The 27327-nt window shown below is 40.0% G+C and overlaps 1 pseudogene; it reads left to right on the top strand.

Moving 5' to 3' along the window:
- The window catches only part of LOC149168504 (leucine--tRNA ligase, cytoplasmic-like), a 119589-nt pseudogene that overhangs the window by 72999 nt on the left and 19263 nt on the right, over positions 1-27327 (top strand).

The raw sequence follows: 27327 nt of genomic DNA, 5'->3' as shown, positions 1-27327 counted from the left end.
GTTGGGGGGTATCCTCTGATCTTGGGAAGACCCTGGTTGGCTACAACAGATGCTTTTATCAGTTGTCAATCAGGTTCAATGACAATTCCTAATGGCTGTGAAACAAAGCAGCTTATGATGTACCCTCATGCTACACCTATGATTAATAATGACGATTATGTATGGTTAGACTATGAGGATAATGATACCCAACCCATCTTGACCATTGGACAGGCCTTAACTCTTAAATATACCACAGAAGACGAAGTAATTAGTAATTTTATTTCTAAACCTTCCTCAGTAACTTCTGAAGCACATAATCAGTTAACTGCAATTCTGGATCCTGAAGTACAGAAAAAGCTTAAATCTGAAGATTTACCTCAAACATCAACTGCTATCTCCTCTAAGAGCATAACAATAAAAATTGAACCTGGCAAAACACTAAACATGAACCCCAATCTATCAGATGCTGAAACACAACAGCTAATGAGGTTGCTCCGTGAAAACAAAGAAGCATTCACCTGGGATTACACGGACATGAAGGGGATCTCTCCTGAATTGTATACTCATCGTATTTATATTAAGGAGGGAGCCCGGCCAATCTGTCAACCCCAGCGAAGAATGAATCCCAACCTAAGGGAAATTGTTAAGGAAGAGCTTCAAAAATTCCTTGATGTCGAGTTTATATATCCTATATCTGACAGTGAATGTGTTTTTCCATTGGTGATAGTGCCTAAGAAAAACGGGAAATGGAGAGTGTGTGTGGATTATAGACCATTAAACAAAGCCACCCAAAAATATCATTTCCCCTTACCCTTTATTGATCAGGTGTTGGATAGTTTGTTAGGGAAGAAATTATTTTCCCTTTTAGATGGTTTTAGCGGATATAACCAAATCAGAATTGCACCCCAAGATCAGGACAAGACCACCTTTACTAGTCCTTGGGGAATTTTTTCCTATAGAGTTCTCCCATTTGGACTATGTAATGCTCCAGCAACATTTCAAAGAGCAGTTATAGGAATTTTTCTGATATGCTTAATGATTTTTTGGAAATATTTATGGATGATTTCACTCCTTATGGTGTGACTTTTGAAGTGGCGCTGCAAAACCTTGAAAAATTACTCAAACGATGTATACAAGCTAATCTTTCCTTGAGAACTGAAAAATGTCATATGATGATGAACGAACGAATTGTACTAGGGCACTCATTTCATTTCTTGGGATTCAGGTGGATCCATCCAAAGTACAGGTAATTGAAACACTTCCTATTCCTAAAACACAAACTAATGTAAGAAGCTTTTTAGGACATGCTGGATATTACAGAAGATTTATCAAAAATTTCTCTAAAATAGCTTCCCTTTTGTTTGTGTTACTTATGAAAAATGATGAATTTAAGTGGACTAATGCCTTTCAGAAAGCATTTGATGAACTTAAGCATCAGTTGTCTACAACTCCTATTCTGAGGGGACCTGATTGGGCACTTCCCTTTCACATATCCTCTGATGCTTCGAACACAGCAATTGGAGCTGTCTTGGGTCAAGAAGAAAACAATCTTCCTTATGCTTTCTACTTCATTAGTAATAATATGACCCCTGCTGAACTTAATTACACAGTTACCAAGAAAGAATTTTTAGCAGTCATTTATGCTATTAATAAATTTCGACATTATATTACTAGTTATCCTACTTTTGTTCACACTGACCACTCAACTATTAAGTACTTAATGAATAAATCCATTACAAATGCTCGAGTTACCAGGTGGTTATTATTACTACAAGAATTTGATATTACAATTGTGGATCGACTAGGTAAAGAAAATGTGGTTGCTGATTTCCTTTCTCGGATAAAAAATGATGATCATACTCCAGTACATGATTCCTTTCCTGATGAATATTTGTTTGCAGTATCTGCTCACTCACCATGGTATGCAAACATTGCTAATTATTTGGTTGCAGGGAAGTTACCATCACACCTATCACATAGGGAGAAAAGAAGGATCATTCAACAAAGTGCTAGGTACAGCTGGAAAAATGTGTGTCTTTTTCATACAGGACTTGATCAGGAGATACGAAGATGCATTAGAGAAGATGAAGTTTATGACATATTGAAGGCTTGTCATGATGGCCCTTGTGGTGGGCATTTCGCTGATAAGAGAACAACACATAAAATTCTTAGAATGGGATATTATTGGCCCTCACTTTTCAAGGATGCAAAGAAATATGTCAGGGCCTGTGACAACTGTCAGAGAATGGGCCAATCCAACCATAGAGATGAAATTCTGCTAAACCCTCAGGTAATACTTGAACCCTTTGAAAGATGGGCTCTAAATTTTGTAGGGCCCATCAACCCTCCATCCAACCAAAGAGTTTATATATTGGTTTGTACAGATTACATGACTAAATGGGTGGAAGCTAAGGCACTAATCAAAGCTAATGAAGAATCTGTTTTAACCTTTTTATTTGAAGAAATCTTCATTAGATTTGGGTGCCTAGAGAATTATTTACAGATGGAGGACCTCCTTTCAATTCACATAGTTTCAAAGATATGCTTCAAAAATATCATATCAACCATAAAATGACTACACCTTACCACCCCCAAGCTATTGGTCAGGTGGAAAGCACAAATAAAGTCATAGAAGCTATTTTAACAAAAACTATGAAAGACAATAGGAAGGATTAGTCTCAAAGACTGCCTGAGGCATTATGGGCTTATAGAACTACTTGGAGAAACACTACAGGTTTTTCACCCTATGAATTGGTTTACGGTAAAAGTGATGTTTTTCCTGTGGAATTTGAAATTAAAACTTTAAGAACTGCTTTAGCTATTAACCTTGATTTAACTAATGCACAGACAGCTAGGTTGCAGCAGTTGTAGGAATTGGATGAAAAAAGGTTGGATGCCATCCATCAAACAACTATGATTCAACAGCAAAGAACTAGGTGGCATGACAAAGCTATTAAACATAAGTAGTTCCTAAAAGGTAATTGGGATTTACTATATAATTCCAGGTTTGAAAATTTTCAAGGAAGGTTACGAACAAGGTGGCTGGGACCTTACGAAATAGACACTGTTTTTCCCAATGGAACAGTAAGGCTCCTAACAATTGATGGTTCTTGAACTCCATTACTAGTAAATGGGAATCGGCTTCGTCCGTACCAGCAACCAATTTCTAAGGAGGATTTTAGAGCCACTTGCATGGTAGAATCACACTACATTTTCTTAGGGGAGTCTCTCACCCCTCATTGCACTTAATTTCTGCATTATTTTTGTATTAGTATTAGATTAGAGTACTTAACTAATAATCCCTGTCAAGGGTTGTCATATTACAATTTATTTTTGCAGGTCTTAATTCGGAGGCTAGTTGAAGGAGTAATGGCATTACAAGCAGGATCAAGTTTTCAATTTGGGAAACATGGCCACTCCATCTAAATTCATTATCCATCAACAACATTTCCCTATCCTCTTTAACGACAACACCTCTTTTCCCCGTTGCTAAAACACCAGTTTCAGCCGTTGCTGAAACACCAGCTTTGGTCATTGCTGAAACACCAATCTTCCCCCATCTTTTCCCCGTTACTGAAACACCAATATCCCCCATTTTTCCCATCGCTAAAACATCAATTTTTCCTCATTTTTCTCCATTGTGGAAACACCGACTTTTTCTCATTTTTTCGAAAAAGTGTTAATTTTTCCCATTTTTCCCATAATAGAGGCATCAACTTCTCTCAAAAATAATTAATACATATCCATTTTCAGAGAATCAGCCATTTATCCTGATAATTGAAGTTCCTTTGCCATCACATCCTATGAATAAAGAAAGCCTTTTATGTAAATACCCTCATATCTTATAACCTATTCTAATAACCATTGGTGATCCACTAAACGACAAAAATGGACTTTGAGCACAACAATCAAAGGTAAAACGTGAGGTATGTGTGTTTATGTGTGAATACTAAATTATAGTTAATGAGAAGATCACGAAATGATTGCCGAAATCATCGTACATTAAAAAACTCATCATTTTAGCCGTAGTTGGGGGGGAATATCAAAGTTTCGTAATAATTACCCGATATGCCAATCACCGTCATTTTTTTAACACGAGTGAAGTCTCATCACCCTATCCTGGTTATATTATGTCATGCCCCATTTGCAATATCTTACTCTGTCTCGGCTACTGTAACTCAGCTCTGTATTGTGCATTTCACTGAATCAGTAAGTATGGGAGGAAACACTGTCCGAAATGAACCTGGTTCAACAGCTTTATTGGAGATTTACCCAAAAGTATATCAAATTTTTCTGCAAGTGGGCTGGGTGGATTACTTCCGAAGACTCCAGGAATTTGACTCTCAGCAAGTCCTAGAATTCGCACTTAATTTAATGGAAGAAGATTCTATTGTTCGGGGAGTGCGAATCCGGTAATAGAGAAGGATATAGCACAGGTTTCAGGATTACCTGCCAATGGTATCCATTGGTTCAGCTGAAAACTCGTAATTCTGAATGCTCAGCAATATTTTCTTCTACCTGGGGAGCAAGTCGAACCTAAAGGCAGAGGTGTTGCACTACGTTCATTACTACCTCCATGGGCAAAGGTTGTAGAGTTTGTTAAGCACTATCTTACCTACGAAGGACGTTACCAGGTAGTGTACCAACATGAATTTGTATTATTGAATCATTTAAGACATGGTCGTTTATAGAATATGTCGTACTATCTGCTTGGGTGTCTAAAGAATATGTTGCATTATTCCAAGGATGCAAGGTACCCACTCCTCTCCATTAGTCACCATCGCCTAGTTCAACTCTTAATCCTCAGGGGCTTTGCCCTGCAGAACCCTCTCCCCCTTAATAACCCACCCCAGGAAGCTGCTACAATTCCGCAAGAAATCACTGAAACTTCTCAGGCGGTAGCTGAGACTTCTCAGGTACAGGATGAAATTCCTCAGCCATCCACAACAGCGAGACCAATTGACCCCGCTAGTGTATCAACCCCATCCCATAATTCACCTGAACCATCCATTCCCACTATCCATATTTCCAGTGGTGATTCAGACGATGACATCCCCCTGGCTAGGCTGAGAAGGAAAAGAAAAACGCAAGAAATGGTTGCCCCTTCAATAAAAGGACGAACAAGAACCTCAGTGAAACAAGCTAGTATTTCGAGTGTTCCTCCCACCCCAGAAAAAGCCATCCATAAAAGAAAAACCTTCATTTTTTCTGCCTCCTTACCTCGAAGACAAAGGAGGACATCTCCCGCAGCAGCAATAGAGACCCCTATCCTAGATACACCACCCATTATTTTAAAACCCCATACCTCGCCAAACCCCGAATCCCTACCTTCCTCACCCTCGGGTACCGAAATGCAAAATGCCCAGGATTTTGTGACATCATTCATTTTAGAAGACGCAACTGCTCCACAAGAACCAGCTGCTAACCTATCAAAAGTAGATACCCAGGACGATGTACTGCATGTAGCTGTTACACAAGAACCAGCTACTAGTCCAGCAGGTGTTACACAAGAACCACTTGCTGACGACCATGATCTGGAAACACATCAGGACATAGCAGCCACTGTATTAGCATGTGTTACACAAGAACCACCTGCTGATAAACAGGAAACAGGTAATCAACATACAGCTGAATCAACCACTGTCTCAGCAAGTGTCACACAAGAACCACTTGCCGATGACCAGGAACAGGAAACTGAACAAGACTTAGCTGTTATTGACTCAATAGCTGATACACAAGAACCAGCTACTAGTCCAGCAGGTGTTACACAAGAACCACCTGCTAATGAGCAAAGAATTGATACCCAGGATATTGCTGCTACGGTAGAGCTAGCGACTCAGTTGCTCAATATGAAAAAATCTCATGTTCAGGAAGAGATAGTTGTGGCAAAACCAGCCGATGGCCCAGCAGTTGTCACACAAGAACCACCTGCTGGAGAAATGAATGATGAAGCTGCCACCAAACAGCCATCCTTCCACCCACCTGAACTAACCATGGAGACTCCAATTGTTACAGAAGGCCCAGTCACGATAGCTTCCCTTCAACGGGAGAATGAGTTTCTGAAAGCCGAGATTGAGGCTTATAAGCAGGAGTTAATAATAGCAAGGGAAGCTTCTGAAAAAGAACTTAATCTGTATACTTTGGCCGAGGTAGCATCTGCAGCTGAGAAAAGTGCGAATAAGGATCGGTATGAGGAATACATGTGCAACCAATGTGGTGATCTATATTCTCGAGCTAGTTATAAGGTAGTGGAAGTTCCATTGTCTGGACCTACTCCTGCAATCACTCTTGTTATAGTTAAAAAGGAACGCCCTGTTGTCACACAAGAACCAGCAGGGCCTTTAAAGATTTTTGGAAAAGAAGAAAAACCGCAAGTACACTGGCCTACCCCAAATATCAAAGTTGAGAATCCTGCACTAAAATCTGCAAAGACAGTATTTACCCAGACTGAGCCTCTTCGTGCAGAGACTGTGTTTACTCAAACTTTAAGCATTCAAGAACTCAGTGCTATATGGAAGAAAGAGTATGCCTTATCGCAAGAATGGGCATTTCAGGCACAAAAATCATCATGGAAGAACCATGCATATATGAATTGGGAAGTCTTGGAACAGTTCCACGTGCAGCAGAAGGAAAACAAAAAGTTAAAAACCAGATTGTCCCTTATCTTTGAATTAGTTCAAATACTTCTGGCCACTAGGAAGCCATATTTTAATTATTCTGTGTTCCTAGTAGAATGCCTAGCATTCCTTCAGATAAAAGCAGTCAGAGATGGATGACCACATGAAGTCACCACACAACAACAGTTTATTGAAACCTTTGCAGCAGCCTAAGTTAGCGAGCAGAATATGTTATGTGAACTTTATCTTCATAATGAGGCCATGCCAGAAGATAGAAAGTTTAATTTGATTCCTGTAGCTGGTGATATTCAGATTAGAGATTTGGTTTCTTTTATGGCTAATAAGCTCACATGGAAAAACACTTTTCTTTCAGCAAAACATAACGAAGAAAATCGCCTTCTATGGATTCGAGCTGAACCACAGAACGCTGCTATTTTCATTGTTGAACATCATAGGATAATAAAAGAACCAGGAATGACTGAGCATATCATGGAATTACAGGTAACAGTCTTAGAAGAATGTCAGCAGTATAGCAAGAAGAAAGGACCTCTTGCCATGCAGGCAAACAATTTGTTTTTGGAACACTGCCCTAAGGAGAGGAGGGAATATCATCCTTTCAACCCTCTCAATCTTCATGCAGCAATTTTACGTGTGCCTAATTATGTTAAATGTGTTCAACAATGTGGTAACAAATGGTTAGGTTATCACTTTCACTTTCCCCTTATTTGGTTGCTAGTACAACAATATAAGGCTGACTTTAAGGTGCCCAAAAAGGAGGAGCTTGCAGCATGGCAGAGATTACAGAGTGTCTAGGGTTTCAGAAATCCGACTGATAGCACCTTTTATACTTACGACATAAGTAATTTGCATTGTACATCCCAGTATTCCGATTTAGATTCAGAGTAGATGTTTCATGGGGACATGCAATTGCTTCAGTTGGGGGGGATGTTAGGGCTTCATATTGTCCCTTTTTGACCAGATATTTTGCTATGATACTATCCCTTTCACTCTTATATTTAAAAGCCTTTGTTAAGATTTTGACCCAATTATCTCTAAGGTATGCAATGATTCTCCTCATCACTATACGTTTAATTATTTAGCATATAATCACGATATCTTCATAGTTAATCTTTGAATTATTAAGTGCTAAATAGTTAAAGGATGATGTGTAGTTTGTGATGCTGAAATAGTTGGAAGACTATTTTTGGTAGTTGCTGAAACAACAGGAACAACATGCGGATCACGATGTTGAAACAGTTGAAATCCATATTCTAAATACAACAACAACAAAGGAATCAGGACTGATCACCAAAGAAGCTGTTACACGGGATATAACACTTATATCTAAAGACAACATTACTGTAACAACATTTCATTGACAGGGAATTGACTTCCCTATTTTTGTATAATGGGTTAGAACAATGTAAATCTTTTGCAATAGATGTCTCCTCTATAAAGAGGAGACATCTACATTAGAAGAGGAGGAGACTGTAGAAAAAAGGGCTTAGCTGAAGGAACAGGATTGGAACTCTTCTCTATAATATGATATATTGATGGATGAATAAAGTTTTGTTCTGAGCATCTTTTTCTACTTTTTGTTTCCTGGGGAATCTTGTGAGAAGGACAGGGCCCACCTTCATCACAAGGTTCACCCATTACATTTCTGCAGTGTGTTAAGTGTGCCTTTTTACCTTGTTAACAATACTGCTTGCTGAGCATTATTTATAATACCTTTGCTAAAACTCTGTTTTTGATCATTGTTATATGAGTGTTTCACCGGTGATTTGTTACAGAGTGAATTGGCAAGGCTGAATTAATCAGAGGCAGGTGCTGGAGATTCCCACTCTGCGGAATAGGGTCCTAACTCTCTGTTACAGCATAGCCACTCTTTTGTTTTGCAGATTGATTTTCTTCATTTCTTTATTTTAATTAAGCACTTGTCTGATAGCCATCTGTAATTGTTGTAATGCGAAGTGGAGCTTTAGTTTGTTGAATTAAGACGTGATTTGCTTATACTATAACTTCTGTTACTTTTAAAATTAAGGTACATACAGTACGCAATTTCCTTTGAAATAAAAAGACTTCCCTGGGTTGACAATTAATGTCGCACTTTGTTGTTTAATTCAATAAGCAATTAAAGTGACCAACACTTACCTTTATCAAGCTTATCTTTATGAAGACACTTTGCAGCATAGTGACCAACTCTTCCACAAGCAAAGCATTTGAAAGGTAACTTACCTCTGAATCTTCCAGCACCCCGTTGAAGGTTCTTGATAAAATTTGATTCTTCGTCTTCTTTTGATAGATGTCTTGACTCATAGTAATCTCCTTTGCCTGAAGCCTTGAATGTAGCTTCTCTTCTGTCTTATGGTCCTCCTTTCTTCATTTCATAAGCAGTCAGAATTCCTTGCAGCTGTGACATGGTAAGATTTCGTAGATTCTCTTTTTCTTCTATTGCAGAAACTTTAGATTCAAACCTAGGGGACAAATATCTTAGAACCTTTTCAACCACAACAACCTCTTTTATTTATTCACCCAAGTTTTTCATACAATTAACAATCTCATCTACATGAAGGCAATAGTTAGCCACACTTTCATCATTGTGCATTCTAAGATTTTCATACTGAATTCTGAGGGTTTGAAGTTTTTCTCATTTTACCTGTTCATCTCCTTCATAGCTCAGAACAATCTTGTCCCATATTTCTTTTGCGGATTTATACTGCATAACTTTGACAAATTCTGATTGAGATAGACATCCCAATAGAGTATTGACAACCTTTGAATTTGTTTCATATTGCTTCTTACCAGCTGAATCTGTAAGAGTTGTGGATGGAAAAGTGAACCCTATATCTATGATATCCTAGACTTCTGTACCAAGAGATTGAAGATATGTTGTGACTCTTACCTTCCAATAGACGAAGTTGGTCCCATCAAAAATTGGTGACCTGATCGATGCTTCTCTCTCGTAGTTGCTCACGATGATGGATCTTCCTTCAAGTGATCAAGATTCTTCAGAAAGACCTACTCTGATACCAATTTTTGGAAATAATACTGAGAGGGGGGGTGAATCAGTATTATCAAATTATTTTCACTATACCTTCTAGATTTATAATTCAATTTATTCTTCAGATGTTGACCATTAATTTGTATGTCAGTACCATATAATAAAGAGCAAGAACAAGAAAAACAGATAGTCACACCAAAGAGCACTAGATATAAGGTGGAAACCCAATGTGGGTGAAAACCACCTACTGCAATATGTATCTATCTTCTTTCAATTAGAAACTTCTTTTTACAATGATTCTGTATTGGTGCAGTCCTTTACCAGTATGTAGGTTGCAGCCTGCAGAGAGCTACAACCCTCTCTCATTTTCCAGACTCTCCTGGAAGGGAGCTACAACCCCCTTAGCTCTTGTACTAGCTGAGCTACTAGTACATAGGTGCTGACCTACTTCTTTTCTTCCAAGGACCACATTTCATAAATTTTCAGACTGGATCCATGAACTTCAAATAATCATCAAGTACATGTGAGTTAACTAATCTCCTTTTACAATCAATTAATGAATCAACCAATAGCTTCTCAGAATGCAGTAACCAGAAAAGAAATACCAATAACTTGAACCCAGAACTCTGCAGCAATAGACAAAAGGCAGCCAACAAATATTTCAAGAAAATTTCGCAACTTCACCAGTAGAAACCTACGAATATCCGCACTTCTGCTGTGTCTAGCCTGCGCAACTCCGTACCTGCTCTGTCTACTCGACACCGTACCTCCGCACCTGATCCATCTACTGGACTGCGCACCTCCACACCTGTGCCTTCTAGTGGACTACGCACCTCTGCACCTGCGTCGTCTACTGGACTGTGCACCTCCGCACCTACACCTTCTACTGGGCTGCGTACCTCCGCACCTGATCCATATCTCACCTACAGACCTCCGGATATAACACTTTATCAGTCCTAAATTGTATCTCAGTCTGTCGAATTCACAGATCTGACCATGCGCCAAAGAGACCTCGACCTACCAGTAGATCTGCCTTATAATTTACAGTTTTCTCCTTGATTCAAATCTAGCTTCACAAACCGATCACCAAAATTTCAAGTCTTAAGATATTCAATATTCACAAGTGTCTAGGCCAAATGATCTCCTTTCCTTTTTATAGTCTAGGCCTTTCTCAAACCATGGACCAAAACCATTGAGAAACAATACCAAGGACTCAATACTTGGGTTCAATTCTTTTGAATGCAATACCACAAACCAAAACCATAGGATCAAAAATGTCGAACTAAATACCACGAGTCAATAATAAAAATTCCCACGTGTGCATGCTTCTCTACATGAAAGTGAGTGAATTTGATGTCCGCACCTTTTGTTCGGAGATCCTGCGGGTATGTCCTCACTTATTGTTCGGGGCACCTGCGGGTCCACAGGTTTTGTTAGGCGCACCTGCGGGTATCTCATTTTCTATTATTTTGAGAGCCTGAACAGTGATTTTCCACTTGAGTGAGCTGCTAGCAAGGACAACACCTGTGCCATAGTGCCAAACCTGAGTCATAATGCCAACAAAAATCACCCAAAAAGAGATTTCCTTTCATGCCTCGTAGGAACAGAGACAATTCAAGAAAATTCCTGCCCAACACCTCTACCACATCACTAAGTCACCCTTCTCTCTTCTTTAGTGGCAGTGATCTAGAAGAACCTATAGGTGAACCTCCAGAGATATATGAAGATCCTATAATAGAAGAAGAGCGAGAAACCATTCCTCCTGAGACCATGGCTGAAAATAGAAACGTTAGAGGAAATGGGGAGAGAATATAAGGTGCCTTTCCTATCCAAGAGACTAATGGGGACACAAAAATGAAAGACATAAGTCCCTCAGCCTTACCTCACTTCCATGGATTGACTATGAAGACCCTGATACCTTCTTGTTTGAGTTTTTTGTTCTCTATCAAACCTATTACTATGCAGAAGATGAGCAGAAGTTGAAACTCTTTCCCTCTGCCCTCAAGTATGCAGCATTATGCTGGTTCATGGGGTTACCTGGAAACAATATCACAACTTGGGCTCAAATGCAGCAAGCCTTTAACAACAAATACCAGGACTATTGTAGGTCAAAGGATACAAAGGAAGAAATCTTCCAAATGACCATGGGAAGTAATGAATCTTTAGAAGACTATGAAGAGAGGTTTCAAATCAGTTATAAAATGGCCAGGTGCACACTTGACCCCGAATCTCTGAAGTTGGTTCTGCTCAGAGGAGTCCCTGAAGACCTTCTAGATACCCTCTATTTGCTGGCTAGGGGAGAAATCTACCAACTACCTTATGATAACATAAAGATGGTGTTTAGAAACCATTTTAGGGTAGCCAGAAAGAGAGGTAGGGGAGGTCAACCTTTAGCCAGTACCCCCTTATCCAGTTCATCCCTTAAAAACGAACTTGCAAATTAGATGGAAGATTTCAAAAGCGAGATGAGGCAGACTATTGCCATGCAAATGGATACCTTGCAATCCAAATGAAGCAAGAGGAAGCCGACAGGGCCTTTAGCCATATTTTGTCCTAGGTGCACTAGAAAGAATCCTAGGAACGAATGTCCGTTGCACTCTGTAGAAGTGTGTTGTGTCTGTGAAGAAGACCATCCTATGAATCAATGCCCTTTCTTGCCCAGATTTAAAGTTGTGTACCAAGGGGTTGAAGGAGCCACTGAACCACTCTACTTCATGAACCAAAGGAGGCCACATGGACCCAGACCTTACCAACAAGGAATGCAAGGGACATCTCAGATTCATTACAACCCCAATCAAGCCACTTCCATGCCTTCTTGGGGTCCCCCTGCTCATCCTTCCTGGTCCACACCCCCTCCTTGGTCGTATCCATCTCAATATCATACTCAACCAGATGCTCATTCATTTCACTCTTATGCTCAGCCACAACCTCAGTGGAATTCACCTCATCAGGGGTGGAGGCCCCAATATAACTCTTCTCCCACTCTTTTTCCTCCTCCACCTCCTCAACCACAACCATTACCTCCTGCTCCTCTAAGACAAGCCTAAATACCTGCTCAACTGAACCCAAACCCTAATAACAGACAGGCCCAACAGGTATATACTAGAGAAACTACGTGCCCTACCTATGCTGTGGAGATTCAGAGATCGACCTATGATCTGGGAAGGTTCTCCCATATAGCCAACCTCCTCCTAAGGAGGATGAGGAAGAAAAATAGGAAAGTGAACCAAAAATCATTCCACCTTTACCTAAGACACTAACTGGAACCATACAACTGACCCCAAAAGAAACTAAACTTTTGGGAGAACTAAAACAGTTATGTGTAAAAATACCACTTCTCCAAGTCATAAAAGATGTACCAATCTACAACAAGTTGATCAAAGAGAAGTGCTTTAGGCACCGAAGCAGGCACAAGAGAGACACCCCAACTATTAATGCCATAGGACAACTATCCTACCTAATGTTGAGGCAAGTAATCTATCCAAAATATTTGGACCCTGGGAGTCCTGTAGTTGATGTCCACGTCAATGGCACCATAATCCCCCACACCTTGATTGATCTTGGGGCTGCCATTAATGTAATGACTAGGGACACTATGCTCAAACTCAACCTTCAGGGTTTCATAAGAAAGACCTCAACAATACTGCAGTTGGCAGACCGCTCCACTGTGACCCCTGAGGGGATTGTGGAAGATGTCATGGTCTCCATTGATTCCTGGGAGTACCCTGCTGACTTCTTGGTTCTTCAACCAAAGGAAAATCTCACTGGGTATCCTCTCATCCTGGGAAGACCTTGGTTAGCTACTACAGATGCTTACATCAGTTGTCAAGATGGGAGCATGACCATCAAGAATGGGCATATGTCCAAATAGCTAGTCCTATATCCTCCTGCCCAACCTCTGCTAGAACATGACTTACCTCTTTGGTTGGAGGAGGAAGATGAGGATGAATTCTACTCCACACCATTGTGCACAGTGGAAGCTACCAAGGGGGGTCCTCAAATCAAGGATGATCTTATTGAGAACTTGATTCAAAATCCACCCCCAGTGTGTTGCCATTAGAAGAGTTGGTGGAAGAAACCCAAGCCAATGCTTTAGTTGATCTATATGTGGCTGATCTAACCTCTCTCTGAGTTAAGACTGTGGAATTTGGCCTAGAAAGAACCTTGAAGATAAACTCATCCCTATCCACCTTTCAGGAGAAAGAACTATGTAGCTTATTGAATAACCATTTGGATGCTTTTGCTTGGAGCTATAAGGAGATGAAGGGATTCCACCCTTCAGTCTGTACTCATCACATTTTACATTAAAGAAGATTGTAAACCAGTCAGGTAGCCTCAAAAGAGGATGAATCCAGTCCTTAAAGACATTGTTAAATAAGAACTACAAAATTTGTTGGATGTAGGATTCATCTACCCCATCTCTGACAGTGAATGGGTTTCTCCTTTGGTGCTAGTGCCAAAGAAAAATGGGAAGTGGAGAATCTATGTATATTATCAAGAACTCAACAAGGCCACCAAGAAGGACTATTTCCCTTTGCCTTTCATAGATCAAGTGTTAGATGGCCTGGCAGGGAAGAAGTTCTTTTCCTTCCTAGATGGGTTTAGCGGGTACAACCAGATCCAAATCAGCCTGGAAGACCAAGATAACACCACTTTCACTTGTGCATGGGGTACCTTTGCCTACCAGGTCCTTCCCTTTGGGTTGTGCAATTCTCTTGCCACTTTCCAGAGAGAAGTACTGAACATATATTCTGAACTAGTTCATGATTCAGTGGAAATCTATATGGATGAATTTACCCCTTATGGTTCTAACTTCCAGGAAACTTTGACGAACCTGAGGAACATTTTAGCCAAGTGTATTAAAATGAACCTGGCCCTCAGTCCTAATAAACATGAATTCTTGATCATTGAAGGGACCATTCTAGGTCATACAATTTCTCAGGAAGGATTACAGGTGGATCCCAACAAGATTTCTATCATCCAAAGGGTTCCACCTCCTCAAAAGGTAAGAGATGTTCAGAGTTTTCTAGGCTTATCAACGGCATTATAGAAGATTCATTAAGGATTTTAGTAAGCTAGCCTCTCCCTTGTTTGGTCTTTTGGGAAAAGATGTTGAGTTCATATGGACTGACAACTGTCAAGAGGCTCAGGATGCCTTGAAAGGTAAGCTGATAATTGCCCCAATTTTGAGAGGTCCAAACTGGGCCATACCTTTCCACATTCACACATATGCCTCGACCAAAGCTATAGGAGAAGCCTTAGGGCAAGTTGAAGAGAAGTTGCCAAATGCCATATATTTTGTCAATAAAAACCTGTCTAAGGCAGAATTAAACTACACTGTAACCGAAAAAGAGCTCCTAGCTGTAGTCCATTCCCTGAAAAAGTTCAGACACTACATCACTGACTATCAAACATTCATACACACTGATCATGCTACCATTAGGTATTTATGAATAAACCTGATGTGAATCCTCATATCATTAGATGGTTACTTTTATTGCAACAATCTGATTTGACCATTGTTGATAAGCGAGGTAAGGAAAATGTCGTTGCTGATTTTTTGTCTAGACTAGATATGCCTACAAGTGAAGAAGGAATGGTGGATGATCAAATGCTAGATGAACACCTTTTTCCTATTTCAGTACTCTCTCCATGGTTTGCTGATATAGCAAATTATTTGGTTTCAGCACAGTTTCTGCCACACCTGTCCTCAAAAGAGAAGAGAAAGATCATGAGAAAAAGTGTTAGAAAATTATATATTACGGAGCAATGGAACACATAAAATATTGCAGAAATATAAACACAGAAAACGCACAAAACAAGAGAGACACAGATATACGTGGTTCACCCAGTTTGGGCTACATCCACCCCGGACAGCGAGTCCTTCCTTTCTATTATCCAGCAAAATGAAGAGACACAACCTACAACAAATCCACTGTAATATCCTATGTTTTCTCTCACAGTCTCACCTCTCTATTTCTCGTTCACCGAATACACATCTACCACACAGCCTCAAATACAATACCCTCATACAAAGAGAGGGGTTGCCTTCTAGGGCAAAAAACCCTAAAATAAACATAAGTTCTACCGTCAGATCATCCGCCTAATGAACGGCCCAGATTGACTAGAAATTACTATACTTTTACAAGGCAATTTTACAGTTGTTTTTAGCTTCGGGGGCGCTGCCCCCGAAAACCCCCGCCAGGGGGGGGCTCCCAAAGGTCACAGCCGCCCCCCCTGGACCCCCCCTGCAGCGAATATTTTACGGGCGACGTTGCCGCCGCCATTTCGAACTGGGGTCCTATGTGGTGATACCTTTGAATATAGAAGATAATCAGGCTCCACACCCAACAATCTCCCACTTGGAGATTGATTGTATTAACTCCACCGCTGCTCCATTTGCTGGAAAATCAATCCTCTTTGGACCTGGCTGTTTCTCATCTTCATCATCATCCTTGAAGACCAACTGAAACTGAGCATATTCTCAGTTTCTCCCTGGTTACAACTTTTGTTAACATATCTGCAGGATTCTGGCTAGTGTGTATCTTTTCCAGCTTCAACTCTCCATCTTCCAACACTGATCGTAGAAATGGTACTTGAGCTGTATGTGTTTAGTCCTGGAATGAAATGCTGAGTTCTTTGCAAGATTAATGGCACTTTGTCTATCACTGTATAACGTGCCCATATCATGCTCCTTACCCAATTCACCCATAAACCTTTGTAACCAAATCATTTCTTTACTAGCCTCTATAGCATCAACATACTCTGCTTCTGTTGTTGAAAGTGCAACAACACTTTGGATTTTTGAAACCCAACTGATAGTTATTCCTCCAACAGTAAATACATATCCTGTAGTACTCCTCATGTTATCTTTGTCACCTGCCATATCTGCATCAACATATGCTTGTAGGGAGATGTTTGAACCACCAAAGCATAATGCTTGATTTGTGGTACCTTTCAAATATCTGAGAATCCATTTCATTGCCATCCAATGTTCCTTTCCTGGATTTTTCATGTACCTGCTTACAACTCCCACTGCATGTGCAATATCAGGCCTTGTGCAGACCATTGCATACATTAAGCTTCCAACTGCTAATGCATATGGAACTTTAGACATATAATCCATGTCTTCTTGGGTCTTTGGGCACATTTCCTTGCTAAGTTTGAAATGGCTAGCAAAAGGTGTACTAGCTGGTTTTGCATTGTGCATGTTAAATCTTTTCAACACCTTTTGTATGTACTCATTCTGAGACAATGTTAATTTACAATTTTTTCTGTCTCTAGTTATTCTCATACCAAGGATTTGTTTTGCATCTCCCAAATCCTTCATTGAAAATGAATTTGCCAATTTTCTTTTGAGCACATTTATTTCCTGCATGTTAGATCCTGTAGCAAGCATGTCATCTACATACAATAACAATATAATATAGCTGCTATCATTTTTCTTTTTCAAATAAACACAATGATCAGAGTGACATCTAGTATAACCTTGTTCAGACATAAACTTGTCAAATTTTAGATACCATGCCTTGGTGCCTATTTTAAGCCATACAAGCTCTTCTTCAACCTGCACACTAGTTTCTCCTTCCCTTTCACCTCATATCCTTATGGCTGCTGCATATATATCTCTTCCTCCAAATCCCCATGGAGAAAGGTTGTCTTTAAATCTAACTGCTCAAGATGCAAATCTTCAGCTACTACAAGACTTAAAATAGTTCTGATTGAAGTCATTTTGTCAATAGGAGAAAATATTTCATCAAAATCAATACCTTTCTTCTGTGCAAACCCCTTTACCACAAGTCTAGCTTTATACCTCTGTTTTCCTCCATCTTCTTCCTTCAGCCTGTAAACCCATTTATTCTTCAATGTAGTTTTTCCTACAGGCAACCTGACTAAATCCCAAGTCTGGTTATGCATTAAGGAGTCCATCGCTTCTTCCATGGCTACCTCCCACTTCTTCCTGCTTTCAACCTGCATTGCTTCTTCATAACACTCGGGTTCACCGAAATCAGTCAACAATAAATAATATAATGAATGAGAGTATCGTTCATGGGGTCTACTTATCCTGGTAGATCTTCTAACACTACTTTCAGGTGTTTGGGGTGCCTGTTGTGGTGGTTGCTATTGTTGTGGTTGTTGATTATTATTATTTTCAGGCACCTTTACTTTTTCAGTGATTTCATCAAGAACTGCGTATTCCTTGTTTTCCTTTTCCTGTTTCTTTTCCCGCAACTGATTCTTATACAAGACCTTTTCATTGAATATTACATCTCTGCTCCTAATGATTTTGTGATTTTTGTAATCATATAAGCGATAACCAAAATCATTAACACCATATCCAATAAAGGTACATTTCTTTGACTTTGCCTCAAGCTTTGTTCTATTTTATTTATCAATATGGACAAAGGCCTCACAACCAAAAGGCTTTAAAATAGAGTAGTTTACCTTTTTACCTGTCCATGCTTCCTCTGGAACACCACCATCCAAGGAACTTGAAGGCCCTCTGTTTATTAGATAAACAGAAGTATCTACAGCATCTGCCAAAAACTGTAAAGGCAATCTTGCATGCAATCTCATGCACCTTGCATGCTCCATGATTGTTATGTTAATCCTTTCTGACACACCATTTTCTTGTGGTGTTCTTGGAACTGTCTTCTCTCTGCGAATTCCATGCTCTGAACAGTACCTATCAAACTCTTTGCTGCAATATTCACCTCCATTGTCTGATCTAAGACACTTCAATTTCTTTCCTGTCTCAATCTCAACCAAAGCTTTCCATTTCTTGAAAGTATCAAATACATCAGATTTATTCTTAATAAAATAAATCCAAGTTTTTCTAGTTGCATCATCAATAAAAGTAGCATAATAATGAGAGCCACCGAGAGATGATACCTGAGCAGGTCCCCATACATCTGTATGCACAAGCTCTAATTTTTCATTCTTTTTTTCTTTCCCAACTCTGAGAAATCTGACTCTCTTCTGTTTTCCATAAATGCAATTCTCACAGAAGTCCAAATCAACATTCTTCAAACCGAGCAACAAATTTCTTGAGTGAAGAATCTTCATCCTCTTTTCACTCATTTGTCTGAGCCTATGATGCCATAATGCTACATCTGCTCCTTTGGAAGTTAAAGCATTAACAGAGTTAGAAATACCATTGCATAAATACAATGTACCAACCTTTTTGCCTTTTGCTATTACCAGGGCTCCTTTAGTGACCTTCCAAGCTTTATCTGTGAAAGTTGTCACACAACCTTCACCGCCTAACTGCCCCGTTGAAATCAGATTTTTCTTTAGATCGGCAACATGCCTTACTTCCTTTAATAGCCATTGGTTTCCATTTTGCTGTTTTACAAGAACCTTACCCATTCCAATGATTTTACAGGGTTTATCATCACCCAGACGAACTTGTCCAAAATATCCTTGAACATAGTCATGAAAGTATTTCTTATCAGGTGTGGCATAGAATGAAGCCCCTGAATCTACCACCTAGGAATCAGTAATATTTTCGAAAGAAAGAATCAAAGAATCTTGTAACACCTCACCTGTCACATTTGCTTCATGATTGTTTTCTTGTTGTGCGTCTCCTTCTTTTCCCTTCCGAGATCTACATTCTTTCTTTAGGTGTCCTTTCTTTCCACATTTCCAGCACACTATCCCCGATTTGGACTTGGATCTGCCTTTCCTTGATTTACTGCGATATCTGAGCTCTTTCCTCTTTCCATTTTTCTTCCTCTAGACTCTGCACTCAAAGCATTTCCCGATGTCTCACCAGAGCTTTTCTGTCGCATTTCCTCGCTAAGGATAGCACCGAAAACATCATCAAAGTTTAAAGTACTAGATCCAGAAACAAAGTTACTAATGGCCATTACCAAAACATTCCAACTTTCTGGTAATGAGCACAAGAATAACAGAGCTCTAACTTCATCATCAAAGTTTACCCCTACAGAACTTAACTGACTTGTAACTATATTAAAATCATTTAAATGGCTTGCAACAGATCCACCTTTCGACATATTCATATTAAATAACTGTTTCATAAGAAATACCTTGTTTGAGGCCGAGGTTTTTTCATATAGTTTCGACAACGTCTCCATCAAACCCTCTGTCGTGGTTTCCTTCGAAATGTTGAAGGTGACTGACGCAGCAAGGCACAACCGTATTGTTTCAAGTGCCTTTCTATCGAGAAGGTTCCATTCTTCATCTTTGATACCCGTCGGCATCTTTGTTTTTCCGCCCAATGGTAGGTATAGATCTTTCTGATACAGATAATCTTCCATCTGCATCTTCCACAGCGAGAAGTTTTGGCCGTTAAATTTCTCGACCCTAAACTTACCATCTCCCGCCATGGCTCCCACTCGAACCAGGAACCATTCTTTCCTGCGAGTTTATCAGCCAAATAGACCTTCAGCTCTGATACCAGTTGTTAGAAAATTATATATTATGGAGCAATGGAACACATAAAATATTGCAGAAATATAAACACAGAAAATGCACAAAACAAGAGAGACACAGATATACGTGGTTCACCCAGTTTGGGCTACGTCCACCCCGAACAGCTAGTCCTTCCTTTCTATTATCCAACAAAATGAAGAGACAGAACCTACAGCAAATCCGTTGTAATATCCTCTATTTTCTCATACAGTCTCACCTCTCTATTTCTCACTCACACGAATACACATCTACCACACAACCTCAAATACAATACCCTCATACAAAGAGAGGGGTTGCCTTCTAGGTCAAAAAACCCTAAACTAAACATAAGTTCTACCGTCAGATCATCCGCCTAATGAACGGCCTAGATTGACTAGAAATTACTATACTTTTACAAGGCAATTTTACAACTGTTTTTAGCTTCGGGGGCACTGCCCCTGAAACCCCCCACTAGGGGGGGCTCCCAAAGGTCGCAGCCGCCCCCCCTGGACCCCCCCTGCAGTGAATATTTTACGGGCGGTGTTGCCGCCCCCATTTCGAACTGGGGTCCTATGTGGCGATACCTTTGAATATAGAAGATAATCAGGCTCCACACCCAACAAAAAGTGCCCCATTCACTTGGATTGTGGGCAATCTTTTTAAACTTGGCCCAAATTAGATTTTGAGGTGATGTGTTAGGGAGGAGGAAGCTTTTGACATCCTCCTAACCTATCATGATAGGCCCTATGGGGGCCACTTTGAAGCAAAGAGAACTACCTTTAATATTCTGCAGACAAGTTACTATTGGCCCACTCTTCATCAAGATGTCAGAAGATACGTTAGCTGATGTGACCAATGTCAAAGGACGGGGAAACCTGCTCAAAGGGATGAGATGCCCCTGCAGCCTCAAGTGACTTTTGATCCATTTGAGAATTGGGGCATAGATTTTGTGGGTCCTATCAACCCTCCTTCAAAACAGAAGTCTTACATCATTGTGTGCACAGATTACCTAACAAAATGGGCAAAAACAAAGGCAATCAAGCAGCAACATAAGAAAAAGTAGCTGAGTTTTTTAGGGAAAATATCTTTACAAGTTTGGCTATCCAAGAGAATTAGTCACAAATCAAGGAAGTCAATTTACCTCCAATCTGATTGAGGACCTGCTCATGCATCACAAGATTAAGCATAGAACGTCCACCCCTTATCATCCGCAAGCAAATGGGTAGGTGGAAGTCACTAACAGAGCTTTGGAAGGGATTTTGACTAAGGTAGTGAGCAGTAGCAGAAAAGATTGGGTAGAGCGATTGGTTGAGGCACTTGGGCCTATAACACTACTTGGAAGACCACCACATGTTTCACACCCTATGAGCTGGTCTATGGGAAGAAGGCTTTGTTGTCCATAGAATTTGAATATAACACATTAAGGATGGCAGCTTAGTTGGACCTAGATCTCAATCATGCACAACAGGAAAGATTACTTCAACTGAGTGGATTAAATGAATAGAGAATGCAGGCCCTTCTCCACTCAGAGGTAGTCCAACTTCAAAGAAAAATATCGCATGACTGACACCTCAAAGAAAAACAATTCCAGCAAGGAGATTGGGCGCTACTGTATGATTCGAGATACAAGGATTTCAAGGGCAAGCTGAGGACAAGATGGCTGGGACCATATGCAGTAGAAAAATTCAATGACAATGGTTCAGTCCTTATTTGGACCATTGATGAAGAAGCCATACCCATGCTCATCAATGGGCATATATTGAAGATCTACAGGAAGCCCCTTTTCAGGCAGGAGTTCATTGAGAATTTGGGTAAATTAGTGTTGGTAGTGGAGCAGATCCATGTCTCCACTCCACCCACACTCTGAGAAAAAAAAAATAAAAAACAAAAAATGGAATAAAAGATCCCTGGGTGAAAACCTCCAGGAGGCACCCCAGCTGTCTCAAAAAAAAAGAAAAAAAAAAGAGAGAAAAAAAAAAGAAAAAAAGAAGAAGAAAAAAACCTAACTTCTTTTGAATAAGTTGCAGGTTGCAAGAGGGTCACACAAGAATAAAAAGACATGGCCAGGATGAATACATCCTTCACAGTCCATCCCTCCATTTCCATTATCATTTCCTAGGCCTTGGTCCCATTTGTTCTGAAAATTTCGCATCCTATAGGAAACTCTGTGTATTCTACAGGAGGATCCTGTAGAAACTACAAAAAGGCCAAAATCAATCTCAGAGAAGGACTCGAGGGTTGGAAATTTGTCTATGAGGCCTGCGAACCTCCCTGCCACCATCCATCTTCCTATTTCACCATTCCATCCCTATACACCCACATTTCCACTCGTTTTTTTTGTCCTTGCACAGCCACATACAGAAATTCTGTTTCTTTCATTCTGTAAACCCAAAAAAATGATGACAAATAAAAGCAGTAGCATTCTTACTCATTCCTACCTAATACCTTCCAGCTTCTATTTCTTTTCAGTCGAGACCTTCTTCAGCATTTTTTTAGCCCTACTCAAGTATTAGCTTGAATTTCAGAAGGAGAAGCAGCTACATCAAATCGTAGAGGATTCCTGTAGCAGCTAATCCCTTTGAAAAACACACTTCAGAGACAGGGTCAGTGCAGCAGGACGTATGAAGCATGCAAGGAGTAGAGTTTGAACAACAGATCATCAACATAAGCCAAAGGCCAAGCATGTAGAGCACCAGCATCAATAGCAATGAGGAAATGAAGTGCTAATGTCCAAAGCATGCATAACACGCAACGACTAAGCAGGTAAGTGCCTAAAAATATTTCTCGATTGCATGAATATTATTTCAAAATTTCACGAACTGTGGGAATGGTCACGATTAAATAGAATTAGTGGCCAGCTAATTAGCCACCCTCGTTCAGTTACACACCCTCATGGAATTCAAATGAGCCCTGTCAAATTCAAACTGCCAATCACATACGTAGTCAACACGTGTGGCATGTCAACTCAGGAAGAAAGCATTCAGAATCGGTAGTGGTGGCGGCATATAACAGGAGTAAGGGAGGTGATGGCAGTTAGGTGACATGAAGAAAAATAATGACATTGGTGTAGGACCAATGGTTCAGATGGGGATAATGTACCCATCCATCCACCTCACCTCCTCACCGTAGATTATTCCATTAGTTAAGTATAGCGTGGTCTAAGCCTCTGCCACCCTTTGTTTCATTCTTCATTCATGAATTTCTCGACTGCAGTGCTCACCTACCACCTGTAGAACAACAAACTAGTTGTTTCTGCTAGTTTTTTGCTAGTTTTTCAAAACCCCCCTACCTATCAGGCTCTACAGGAGCACTACTATGTTCTACAGGAGTAGGAACACCGTCTACAGGAAGATTTCTATAGGAAGGGCAGAGAGCAGCTCTGCAACTGAAAAATCCGAGATTTTTGTCAAAATTCGAGCTTGAAAAGAGGTAGGCTTAGGACACTACTCTGCATATGACATATTTATATAAGGTGGTGGATTAAAAACACAATATTCGGTTGAAAGAAAAGAAAGTGAAGCTTAAAAGTCTGCCTATATTTTTTTCTAAGTTCTACATAGTCTTTTTGTTTCCTTCTCTACATCCAAAATTTGTCTTTTCCTTTCTCACATTCTGTTGTAAAAAATAGATGCAACCATAGAAACTAAGCCTATATGAAATAAAGAATTTGCAAGACTGTCCACTCCTGAAAGAAAAAAAATTGTGTTATTTGTTCTTTGTTCTGTCAAAAAATTGAGTTATTTCCAAAAACTGAGAAACGCATTCAAGATAAAAGTAGTTTGAAACAAGGGAAATATTTCCATTTGGTGTTGTAAGGAGAAAGAACATGGGAAAATTCCCTCTCTGGTCAAGAAAAGACAAAACTCAGTTATCCCTCTATTTCTGGTTTTGGAAATTATTGCCTCTTTCCTCACCTGAGTATTTTAGCAATCACTCAACACCATGCCAGGAGGTTTCATGAGAAAAGAGCCTTTGAACTCCAACAAATTGTATGAGCACCGTGAGGTGGTGGCCCTCTTCACCAGGGAAAACTGGATGCCCTTCTTTGAGAGAATTCATGGATATGATGAGGAGGTGACTGAAGAATTTTTTATGTCTTTAAGACCCCATTCGAAAACACATGCTACAATCAGTTTTAGGGGTCTTACCCTAGAGCTTACACTTGATTTTATCAACAGAATCACAGGTCTTCCACTTGGGCTCCCTTCGAGAAAGGAGGAAAAAAACATTGGGACAGGTTGCTAAGGAGACATTTTTTTAGCCTGAGGAGCATCCTGTAGAGGATAAAAATGGGGTCAGAAGGACAAGATTACCTCCTCTATGGAGTGAATTCAGCTACCAGATAATGAAATATATCACCTTTGAAGGGAGTTTCAACATAATTTATGGTTATCACTTCAGGTTATTGCATGAATTGAGATATGGGATGGACCTACCTCCAGCTAGAAAACTCAGTCTCCCATATTTTCTCCCCCAGTCTTTGATAGAATGTGACACCAAGCTAAATGTAGGGGTCCCAGACCATCTGGCCCACCATGGGCTCATCAAACTATTGGTAGAAGATGCCCTACACACATATACCATCCCCATAGCTTGGGAAATTTTCAGGAATATGTCCAAAGAAGATGACATCCAAACTTTCACAGAGGAAATTAGCCCATCTAGCAGTGAGGAGGAGGAGCAAATAGAGGAACTTGAGAAGAATACTAATAAGGAAGCACAAGACATTCAAACAGAAGGAAAAACAGAGGAGAAACAAAAAGAAGAGGAGAAATTTGACAAAACTACTGTTGAGCCTAAGATAGAAAAGAAGACATCCTTAAAAATAGAGAAGAGGAAAAAGATAAAGGCTGAGAAGAAAAAGCCCAAGAAATCCCAAAAGAAGACTGCCACAGGGAAGGTAGGGACTCAGCAAGAAAAGGAGAAGACACCACCAGAGATAGTAGAGACACAAACAAAAATAGCAGACATAGGAAAGACTGCAGGAGATGAAGGAAAAGAACAGCAGGAAGAAACATCCCTTGAAACATTGGCAAGGGAAGCAGCAGTTGTGCTTGAGCAATTAAGAACTCCAACAAAACAAAAAGGAAAAAGAAAAAAGCAAACCTCTATGTATTTCAAAGCCAGAAGGAGCACCAGGATTAAGGTGGGCAAGCCCCAGCCACCATCAAAGGAACCAGTTATCATTGAAGATGCACCTACTGAAAAGAAGGCAAATATCTCTCCAATATCTCTATCACGTATGAGAGAGGAAGTCCCAAAACCTCCACCTGGAAGGAAAGAATTAAATTGATGGACTCCAAAGTAGTTCTATAAGAGGCACAATCCTCTCTACAGGAGACACTGGCCAAGCTGAAAGAAACTGAAAAATTAGAAGAGAAGGTAGAAGAACAGTCACAAGGGGAAGGCAAAGCCAAAGAAATACCTGAACCAAGCACTCAGCCTAATTTAGGATCCTATTACAATCTGCTAGAATGTGGGAAGATCATCCCACAAAAATTCGCTGTGCCGCTTTTCTTTGAATTAGAAAAAGAAAGGTTCAGAACCCACATCTAGATTCAAATTGCTAAATATAAAGGAGTTGAAGATATATGGCATATGGAAGACAACTTGAAAGAGTTTAGAAGGGATTTGGGCATGGTTAGGCATATAGAGAGCATTAAAAGAGCCCAAATATAGGAAGAAAATGAACTGCTGAAAAAGAAATTACAGGACTGGGAAACACAAGGGGGAGACAAGTTACCAATCTTAGAAGGGCAGTAGTAGCAAGAAGGTCCACTAGCAAATAATGAAGAAACATAGAGAAACAACAGCAAGAGGGAGAGCCACATACTGATGTTGAAATGCTAATGAAACAATTGCAAGAAAAAGAGTCTCAGGTAGTCGCTGAAGTGTAGATTTTGAAACATCAGTTGCAGGAAAAAGAAGCCCAAATGGCCTGCATGGACAGCTGGGCAATGGAGGCCTTGCAATGCAAACAACCAGCTAGATCATATGCACTATATATTAAATACCAATGGCTCCAATTCTAGATTAAAACATTGGCCCAAAGGGACACAAGCCCATCCCAAAATTATAATCAGTTCATGCATTTATGTGATAGTAGTTCAGCAGAGGATAAAGCCAAATTAGCATAATTTTACCTACGCAATATGGCACTCCCTGATATGAATTTATGGGATCCAAATGTTGCATTGGAAGATATACAGCTCATGGCTATGGCTTCTTGGTTGAGCCATGAGGAAAAGAGAGCAATAGAAATTCAGAATATCATGACAAAGGTGTTAAGTGAACCTCTCCTGATAACGACCGAACTAGAAGATCCCTCAGCTCTCATCTATGCTCATCAACACCTTGCAAGAAACCCTCAAGTCCTCCTTGACTATGTTGAAAGGTAAGCACATGCTATCGCTCACTTTGAAGATATGGAGAGATTATTTGGCGATAACTGCCTTCATGCTTGCATAAGAAGATGGAATACATTGTCCCATAGCCTAAAGATAAGGGAGTATTGCTTCCCAACCAGAATGAGGGAAGCTATGAGGAGAGTACACATATACAAACAATCAATGCAAAACTTGAAAGCCAACGGGATTGGTCTTAAGTTCAGTCCTCCACTACTGCTAGGACTGTTGGAAGGGGTTAAGGAGGAGGAAGAACAAAACAATGGGAGGAAGTGGACAGAAAAGTAGGTTTTCATGACAGAGAAGACAACATCACCTTAGAGGTTTGGGATGTCAGGGAAGCTGTTAAAGCCATTAAAGATGAAGAACTGGATTAATTACTCAGAGGATGAGCAACCCATTCAACAGGGGGTGATGATAAGCCCTAGAAATGGGTAATTATATGGGCTCATTCTGCATATTATTTTCATTTAATCCACCATTATCCATATTTTTGTGCATGTTTTTGAATATATTTATGTCAATATAGTGAATGGGGATAGTCACTTTGCCACATAGTCTAATGAGTGTTTATTGCATATTTGGGACATTTTTGGACGAAGAACAAGCGTTTATGAGCAGATTGGTAGCCAAACTCGAGGAAACAAGGATGAGGACTTATAGGAGAGGTGTTGTTATGAAACCAGCTCAAGAAAAGATAGAAAATATAGATCAACGCCTTAGAATTCAGCCTCTTCGAGGGGGCAACCTCCTTTACATTACATAAATGAACAATTCTTGGATGATTCAAATGACAAAACCTCCTTTCTATATATAGGAGTCTAAGGAGTCACAATATAATCCATCCAACCTAACAATAATAATATAAAGCCACAAAAAATAACAATAGAGGGATTCTATGGGGCAC

The sequence above is a fragment of the Pinus tabuliformis genome, chromosome 4_2, assembly GCF_031772625.1.
Source record: "Pinus tabuliformis cultivar Carrire ecotype Pingquan chromosome 4_2, CPIR1, whole genome shotgun sequence".
NCBI lineage: Eukaryota > Viridiplantae > Streptophyta > Pinopsida > Pinales > Pinaceae > Pinus > Pinus tabuliformis.
Note: the sequence above shows the minus strand (reverse complement) of the source record. Positions and strands in the feature narration are given on the sequence as shown.